Here is an 8197-nt window from a genome sequence, read left to right as displayed (position 1 = left end):
AAACTTAGCATGATCTATTTCAGGAATTTCTTGACCCTAACTACTGGCTCTCCCAATTTTGCCAGTCTCCCTTCAGCCCCATTCCCTCAAGCTCAGTTTACTTCATGTGCAGATAGGGATGGCAGTGAGGATCCTGTAATGGGTAGAAATGTGTCCCACAGCATGGTATATCTAAGTCCTAATCGCTTATTACTGTGAAATTAACCTTATTTGGAAATAGGGTCTTTGCAGTTGTGAACAAGTTAAAACAAGGTCATACTGAATTAGAGTGAGCCCCAAATCTGATGATGGGTGTCCTTATAAGTAGGCCATGTGAAGATAGACACACAGGATGAAGGCCATGTGACAACAAAGCCAGAGATGGGAGTGGTAGGTCTACAAGGCCAGGAACACCATGGATTGCTCATAATCCCCAGCAGCTAGGAGAAGGCAAGGAAGGATTCTTCCATAGAGCATGGTCTTACTGATGCCTAGTTTTCACATTCTAGCCTCTAGAACTATGAGGGAATAAATTCCTGTTGTTTCATGTTAACCCGTTTGTGCAATTTGTTATGGCAGCCCTAAGAAACTAACACAAGTCTGGATACACCCACCCACACACACCCACCTTAGGAAACTTGTTGCAGTCTTACTTCTCTGCTTATTTTATTATTATTTCCAGTTTCTTGTTCCTAGTCTCTTACAGATAAATTTGAGACCATTCAATGAAACATGAAAGTTGTCACCTTCAGCTTTTCCCTGCCTGTTATCTCCCAGATCTAACTGGTTAAAATAGACAAAGTCCCCCATCCATCTTCTCTTTGGCATTCTGGTTGTCTTTGTTGAAGTCATCTCCCTGGAATATTGAGATAATTGCCAACAGATCTGCTGTCCTAATCTCTCTCTTCTTTGAGTTAATTTAATTTAGCATTTACTGGGTATCCACTCAGAGCAGCCCAGCTCAAGGGTGAGAAAGTGGGGCTTATTCTGGAAGAGACGGGAAAATCTCACTGGCACAACATGAAGATGAAATAAGTGAACGAATGACCGTGACGCAAAGAGGCAAAACACTTGCTATGTGGAGGGAGCTGTGTGACAAACCTGCAGATGAGGTAAGAGGTCCTCATACACCAGGCTAAAGAACTTGGATTTCACTCCGTATGCTTTTTTGCCTGCAGCCCAGAGAAAGACGCACAAATCATGACTCACTCTGATAATTTCTGCTTTACTCTATTCTGCAGGAAAAGGGCTGGGCTGTTGTTGGCCGATTCTCTCCTCAGCCCAACCGTAATCAGGTTTCCCTGATCATTTTTCAACTAGACCTGACTTTTGGGCTTCCATTCTTGTTCTGCATTGTCCAGTTTTAGCAAGAATCCTGCTAAGTCAGTTTAACCAGAAGTCCCCACCCTAGAGATTTCTGATTACCCTTGAGATCCTGATCAGGTTCCTCATCCCCCCACCATCCCTCAGGTGATATCAGATCACCCTGGCCTACCTTCAGCAAGAATCCCCTCAGGTGAGGTCACTTTAGCCTGAATGCCCCTTTACCCCTAATGTTTCCCCTTAGTAATATTCTATCCACTGAACTCTCCCACACTGCTCCTTGGCTATGAATTCCCACTTTTCCTTGTTGTATTTGGAGTTGAGCCCAATCACTCTCCCCCATTGCAAAACCCTGTTTTCAGTGGTCCATGCACCTATCCCAATAGTCCCCTGAATAAAGATTGCCTTGAGGCAGGAGATAGATGGGCTCCAGGCTAGACATTTACAACTGGCCTCCTGTTCACACTTCCTGGGGTGAGAAGAAGATGGGCTCCAGGCCAGACATTCATTACCAGCCCCCTGTTTACATTTCCTGAAGCAAGAGACAAACGGGCTCCAGGACTACATATTTATGACCGGACTCCTGTCTATATTTCAAGATCTGCACCTCGATATAAAAACCAGCAAGAGAAATAGGGTAAATAACCAGACATTTGACATTTTTATGGCAGGGACAGGGAGGGGCTAAACCTTGTTAAAAGATCAAGAGGTCATACATTTCTCCATCCTTGGGGCAAGGGAAACATCGCACATGCGCAGAAAGGCTCCTTGCGGGTCAAAAAGGAGGGGGCACCACCCCATAATATGTGATGCTAAGGCCGTCCCATAGGCCTCTGGGCTGGAATCCATCTTGGAAAAAAGTTGTGCACGCGTGTTGGGGAGGGTCCTAAGGCAGGTCAGGTGTGGAAAAAGAAACCAGATAATTGGTCAAAGGTAAACAAAGACCCGGAAGAACTGCCCTATATAAATGACCTAACCGCCTCTTAACTGCACTCCTCCTCATTAGGCAGGATGCCCACACCCTTTCTCTCGGGGTGTGCATCTCTGCCTTGCTTCTGTCTTAACTAAACACACTTTCTCTGTTTGCTCTCCCACTTGTTGTTGTGCTATGTCTCTAATAATAAACTTTGTACCTGTTTTTACAGTTTTTGCCTCCGTGAGAAATGCATTTTTCACTGGAGGCAAGAGCCAGGGGGTGTGGTAGCTAGGATTCCTGGTTTTCATCCAGGCTACCCAGGTTCAATTCTTGGGCAGGGAATTAAGATCTCGCTTCACGCCACCAGTCACCGCTGCCTCCCCAAGATCAGCCTTATTGTGCTTTAACTAGTGTCATGAATAATTTTTCTGTAACACTATCATAAGCTGTTATGGGTCTTTTAACAAAATGGAGTGTTGATGAATGGTTCTCATTAGGCTAAGGGGATCTTGACAGGTACTAGAGTTCAGTTAGTATTTTGGGGAAACCCAGGAGAGAGATGTGTGGGCTGCTGGCTTACTGACTTGACAAGAAAGTAGACAGTTAATAGTGAGTACAGGAATTGAAGGCTGGAAAGTCGGCTGCCCCATAACTGTGATTGAATCCAGTCGCTGAAGGGGGCTCTTGTATGTCTCAGTCACCATTAGGTTGTGGAAAGACATCGCCAGGTAAGAATTCTCTCCCAGATCTGTGGAATGTCTGGGAACCAAAACCTCTTGGTTTGTAATAGCTTGCTGAGAAAAGGCATCCTAAAGCCTGTGTTGTGGGCTTTGGAAATGAGAAAGGTCTGGCTCCTAAACCTCATCCTGAATGGTAAGAGCCAGAATTCTGAACTGTAAGGTGGGCCCTGGGTCTGGCTCACGCTGGTAGCCTTCCTAGGGACTCCCCAGCTCTGCCATGAGGAAGGCTAATGGGACTTAACAAATGAGACAGATGTACCATCTAAAACCAACTTGATGTGAACATAGCTATCTTCCCTGTGGCTTGGATGATGTAGATTTCCCACTTTAAGAATAGATCATGTAAATGTTACTTTGTCTTCCTATTTTCTTTCTTTACATTATCTCTTCTAGTTGAAAGGTTATCATCTACTTCTATCCTTAGCCTCACTTCCAAAAACATCTGCCTTTATCCCCCACACAACTACTTGGTATAATTTCTTTAAAAAGGTTGTTTGTTTGTTTTTGTAAGAAAACTTCCGTGGTTTTATTGTAACATGAGGCATTGAAACAACTGAACAAATCAGTACGTCTGGGCAGTGAGGCAGCAGCTTTCTCCTTCACTTCTTTGGGTTACTAAAACAACTTGTCAGTAGATTAAAAAAAAAAAAGACAACCTTTTGCATTAATTTGGGTTTCCAAGTCATGCGCTGGTACAGCACAAACTCCTCCTGTCAGATGCAACTAGTCTAGCGTCCAAACATCACACACAATACCTCAGTAGCAGCGGGCGTACTGCGCTCACTCCCACCGTGGCCCTGCCCATTTGTGTATGATATTCGGAGCACCTGGAGAAGTGTGAATAGTATCGGGAAGAGGAGGGAGGAGGAAACAGCATGAGTGCCTGGCTGGGAGAGCGTTAGCCCAAGTTGTGCAGGGCAAGACTGAACCTGTCATGGGTGCAAACCCAAGCATCAGTTGATGTTCTTTAATAGGAACATCTGATGGAACCCCGTGGTAGGGTCTTCACTTGCGTTGAGCTGGGCTCCAACTGTGTTGCTGATGCAGCTCTCTGGCATGGGCTGATGATGCTGAGCCGTGATGCTGTGCTGGATTTTGAGGCATGGAAGCTAGACAATTTCTCCACGATGGCAGCTTTCCCCTGAAACTGCTGTCCTTTCCAGGTAAGACACGGTGTGTCAATATAAATTGTGCCTGGTTGGGTTCTGTCGTTATCAAATAACCGGTAGTAATGTTGAATGAAACTGGATACAATCTGCTCCCGAACTGGCTTGTCTCCCATTCTGGAGCATCACCGGTCTTGTTGAGACCCAAGGGGCTGCAACGATGGCGACAGCAACCCAGCACGGTCTGTCTGTTCGTTTGTTTTAAAATTTACTTACTCTAGTAGTACAGAGCTAACACCCTGATAAATGCTCAGAAATTATCCAGTATCAGACTCCTTAACTGAGTTGAAAAAGCCTGGAAAAGTTAACAGCCTCATTTGAGGAATTTCTAGGGACACAGCAAGTACATCTGACCCCTCATTTCCGGGACTCTTTACAGGGACCATTGCCTTGTCTCTCTGTTAATTACAGAGCCTTCCCATTGCTGGAAGCCGGACACTCCAAGCCCTTGGACTTCTCCCTTGCTTTCTCCACTGAACCCTCCCGCCTTGCGTAATTCCTCCTACTCCCACGCCATCTCCACCGGTGGCCCCCGCCCGGGATCCAGGAGTTTCTGGGGGTCAGCTCCGCCAGTGCCACGTTCGTTCTCTGACGCAGGTGGTCGCGCCTTACAAAGGCCCTGAAGCCTAGGGAGGGGTGGGCTGGCCGCAAGGGAGGGTCTAGAACAGTGGCCTCTCTGCCGTCGCTCTTCGGGCTGGGAAGGCGAGGATCGGGGAGGTGTGCATCCTGCCAAGTACATAGGCGCCCGCGCGGGAATTTCTAAGGGTGGGCGCTGTATCTCAAACAGGCTACTCCGGCAGACGGCTGGACCCAGGAACCGCCCGCCACTGTCGGTAACCACCGGTCACCAACTTTGGTTCCGTGACACCGCCGTAAGAAGGGCTCGCGCTGGCCCTATCACCCTTGGAGGGGTGACATTACGGGGTCTTAGGTAGTTCCTCCCCTCTCCCATAGATGAATGGGAGAGGCCTTGGGGATGAATGTTTATTCCCAAATTGCCACGCAGATATTTGAAATCAGAATTAACCAGAATTTCAGTTCTCCCATTTCTAGGGCGAAAGGTTGTTCAAAGAAATTTAAAAAGCAAATCGTTTTCCTAGGGAATCTCCTGAAAAAAGGAAGCGAACACGTTTTTGCCTCTTGATCGTTCCGATGCGTTGTTGATGACAAATTGAATAAGCGAGAAGAAAAGGCGTGGCTCCGCGCTGGCTTTCCTGCACCGCCGCTGTTGCGCACCTGCGGGGATTCCTCACATTCGCAAATGAAAAAGAAAAGCTGGTCTCCCAGAGTTGAGCACCACTGCCGAAGGGCAAATCGCCCCCGGGTCTGAGCTTCCATCTTCTCCTTCGACTACAGCTCCTCACCGGGTTTTACGAATTTGCCTTCCCTCTCCTTAACACTTCCACCAACATCTCTGATACCCAGCGCCTTTTGCACTCGTCTTTCCTACTGGGGACTTAAAAAAAAAAAAAAAAAAAAAGATCTGCGAGTTCAGTTTCTTTCGACTGTTGTCCGCCCAGATCCTGAGGGCTCAGTGAATGCCACTCAGAACGAGAACAGGGAGCCCTTTAAACCTGGAACCTCGCAACAAATCCTTTCCCAACAGGTCTTAAGACTGGTTAGACTGTGTTTCACCCAGTGAGTTGTGCATGGCTAAATCAACGTAGTGGTCCATTACTATTATTTTTTTTAATGGAAGAGACTAGTGGAGATTAGATGCCAGAGCACATTGTTCTAGTTTTGGAAATGAGTCCATAGACTCTGGTATGTCCGAAATAGGGCTTTTGTTTTTTCAAGATCTGCGAGAAGTAAGAATGAGGGGAGTATCCACCAGCAAGAAACCACTGGTTACCTCATTACAGTTCCTATCTCCACAAGTTTATGGGTTCTTTTAAAGAACAAAAGGAGACAGCCCCACCTCCCAAACGCTTTTGGTTCGGGGATCAGCACAGGGTGTCTGGGAAGTCCTCAAAAGTAAACTCACAATCTAGGTTTGAAAAGCCATCCAAGCATGTGTTTTTGAAATCTACCTTAAATAACCATAGATAAAGCCGAATTTGCATTTGAAAAGGGATCCAGATATACATTTAAAAGAGGAATCAGAGGAGTCCCGGCTTTATTGGGAACAACAAAGAGAAGCATGGCCTTGAGTGAGGAAAATGAAAGGAATTTTTTTGTTGTGTTACTTTTAACTTTTAGAACACTTGACAAAATTCTGATTATAGAGGGGGCTGCTTTTTCTTATCAGGCTACGTCAGGTCAGTATTGTTCCCTAAGTTTTGTTCCCATTTTATACATACGTGCATATTTACATCCACATAAATACATATGTACTAGATACAATGTTAAATATATTTCTTTGGCTTTCAATTTAAAAAAGTGTGAGAGACAGTAACCATATTATTAGATTATGAGTTCTTAAAGAGTAGCCTTTGAAACTGTGTGTGTAATGAAAATCCTGATTCCTGGCTCCCTCCAAAACCTTCCAAATTGTAAGTACTAGGTGAAAGTCTTTCCAATCTGCATTTTAGCACCACTGGTCTGTCAGTATTTCTCAAAGAGCAGTGGAAGCCCGCCTACATCAAAACTACCTGGGGTATATGTACATATTGTGAAGTAAGTTTAGTTAACACAATTTTAGTTAAATCCATCACCACACAAAGTTACAGTTGTGTGTGTGAACTGTTTTTTTTTTAAATTTATTTATCTTATTTTATTTTTGGCTGCATTGGGTCTTCGTTGCTGCACACGGGGCTTTCTCTAGTTGCAGTGAGAGGGGGCTACTCTTCCTTGCCATGCCCGGGTGGCTTCTCTTGTTGCGGAGCACAAGTCTTCAGTAGTTGTGGCTCGCAGGCTCTAGAGCGCAGACTCAGTAGTTGTGGCACGCGGGCTCAGTAGTTGTGGCTCACGGGCTCTAGAGCGCAGGCTCAGTAGTCGTGGCACATGGGCTTAGTTGCTCCGCAGCATGTGGGATCTTCCCGGACCAGGGTTCGCACCCGTGTCCCCTACATCGGCAGGCGGATTCTCAACCACTGCGCCACCAGGGAAGCCCATGTGTTTGAACTTTTAAGATCTACTTTCTAAGCAACTTTAAAATATACGATACACTGGTTAACTACAGTCACCATGACGTACTTTACTACCCCAGGAAGTAAACTGGAAGTTTGTACCTTTGGACCACTTTCGCCCATTTCGCTTCCCTCACCCCCAACCATTGTTTTTTTAATGAGGAACAAAAGGAAAATTCCCCAGGCAGGGCGGGGCTATAACGCCTGAAGCATCCCTCTCTGCCCAAACTCTAGGGGTGGCTTTAGAGTTTAGTTGGGGCGGGCGCCCCTCCTCTCTCTGCTGGAGAATGGGAAGGCAGAGATGCACCTCGGTACCCCCCGTAGTGGAGTGGGGCGTTTTAAGTTATGAACTTCCTCACAATGTCTGCTCCAATCGGCAACTCTTCTAAAATTAAAGTGGCTTGCTGGCTCAAAGGCTGAAAAACACTTTTATAAAGTGTACTGCTGCGCGCCGCCTCCCAGGGGAGATCTTGGGGCTCCACCCTTTTTGGGTCTCCCTGGCCTGGGGCTGAGGAGTTACCTCCTTGCAGTCAAAATCAAAACTTGCTCAGGGGAGTACAGGACACGAGACCCAGAGCCTGCCGGGAGCACACCCAGAGGACCTGGAAGACAGGAGGGAATACAGTGACAAAGGCGCGATCCATTGTGCGGGGCGGATTCCAGGCTTTCGAAGCACCGCGGAGGTGTTCCGAGGACATCACATTCAAACTGCATCAGTTGGGAACACGCACTTTCGGTGAAATGGTGACCTGTGGAGAGCCACAAGCTCTAGACATTTAAAAACACAAATTGCAAGATCATGCGTTTTCCTTCTCGAGTCGTCATAAATCTATTCCTTGCAGCTCCGAGTTCAGCGGGAGTTGAATTTCTCTAACAGTTTCACTTTGCTGTAACCACCAGAGGGCGGAGAAGATGCTTCGGGCGGTTTGCGGGGTTCAAAATCATCCGTTGGGTCCAGCCCGTGGGCTAGAAAATTAGTGGGGGAGTGTTAACACCACGAAACCC

At 46.6% G+C, this 8197-nt stretch overlaps 1 pseudogene; it reads right to left on the bottom strand.

Annotated features, from left to right (window-relative positions):
• Positions 1 to 3856: 3856 nt before the first annotated feature.
• Positions 3857 to 4240, bottom strand: LOC112406179 (nuclear transport factor 2 pseudogene; annotated as a pseudogene).
• Positions 4241 to 8197: the final 3957 nt, after the last annotated feature.

This window comes from Neophocaena asiaeorientalis, unplaced genomic scaffold, assembly GCF_003031525.2.
Source record: "Neophocaena asiaeorientalis asiaeorientalis breed wild unplaced genomic scaffold, Neophocaena_asiaeorientalis_V1.1 scaffold1324, whole genome shotgun sequence".
NCBI classification, from domain to species: domain Eukaryota; kingdom Metazoa; phylum Chordata; class Mammalia; order Artiodactyla; family Phocoenidae; genus Neophocaena; species Neophocaena asiaeorientalis.
This window is presented reverse-complemented; position numbering and strand designations above follow the sequence as displayed.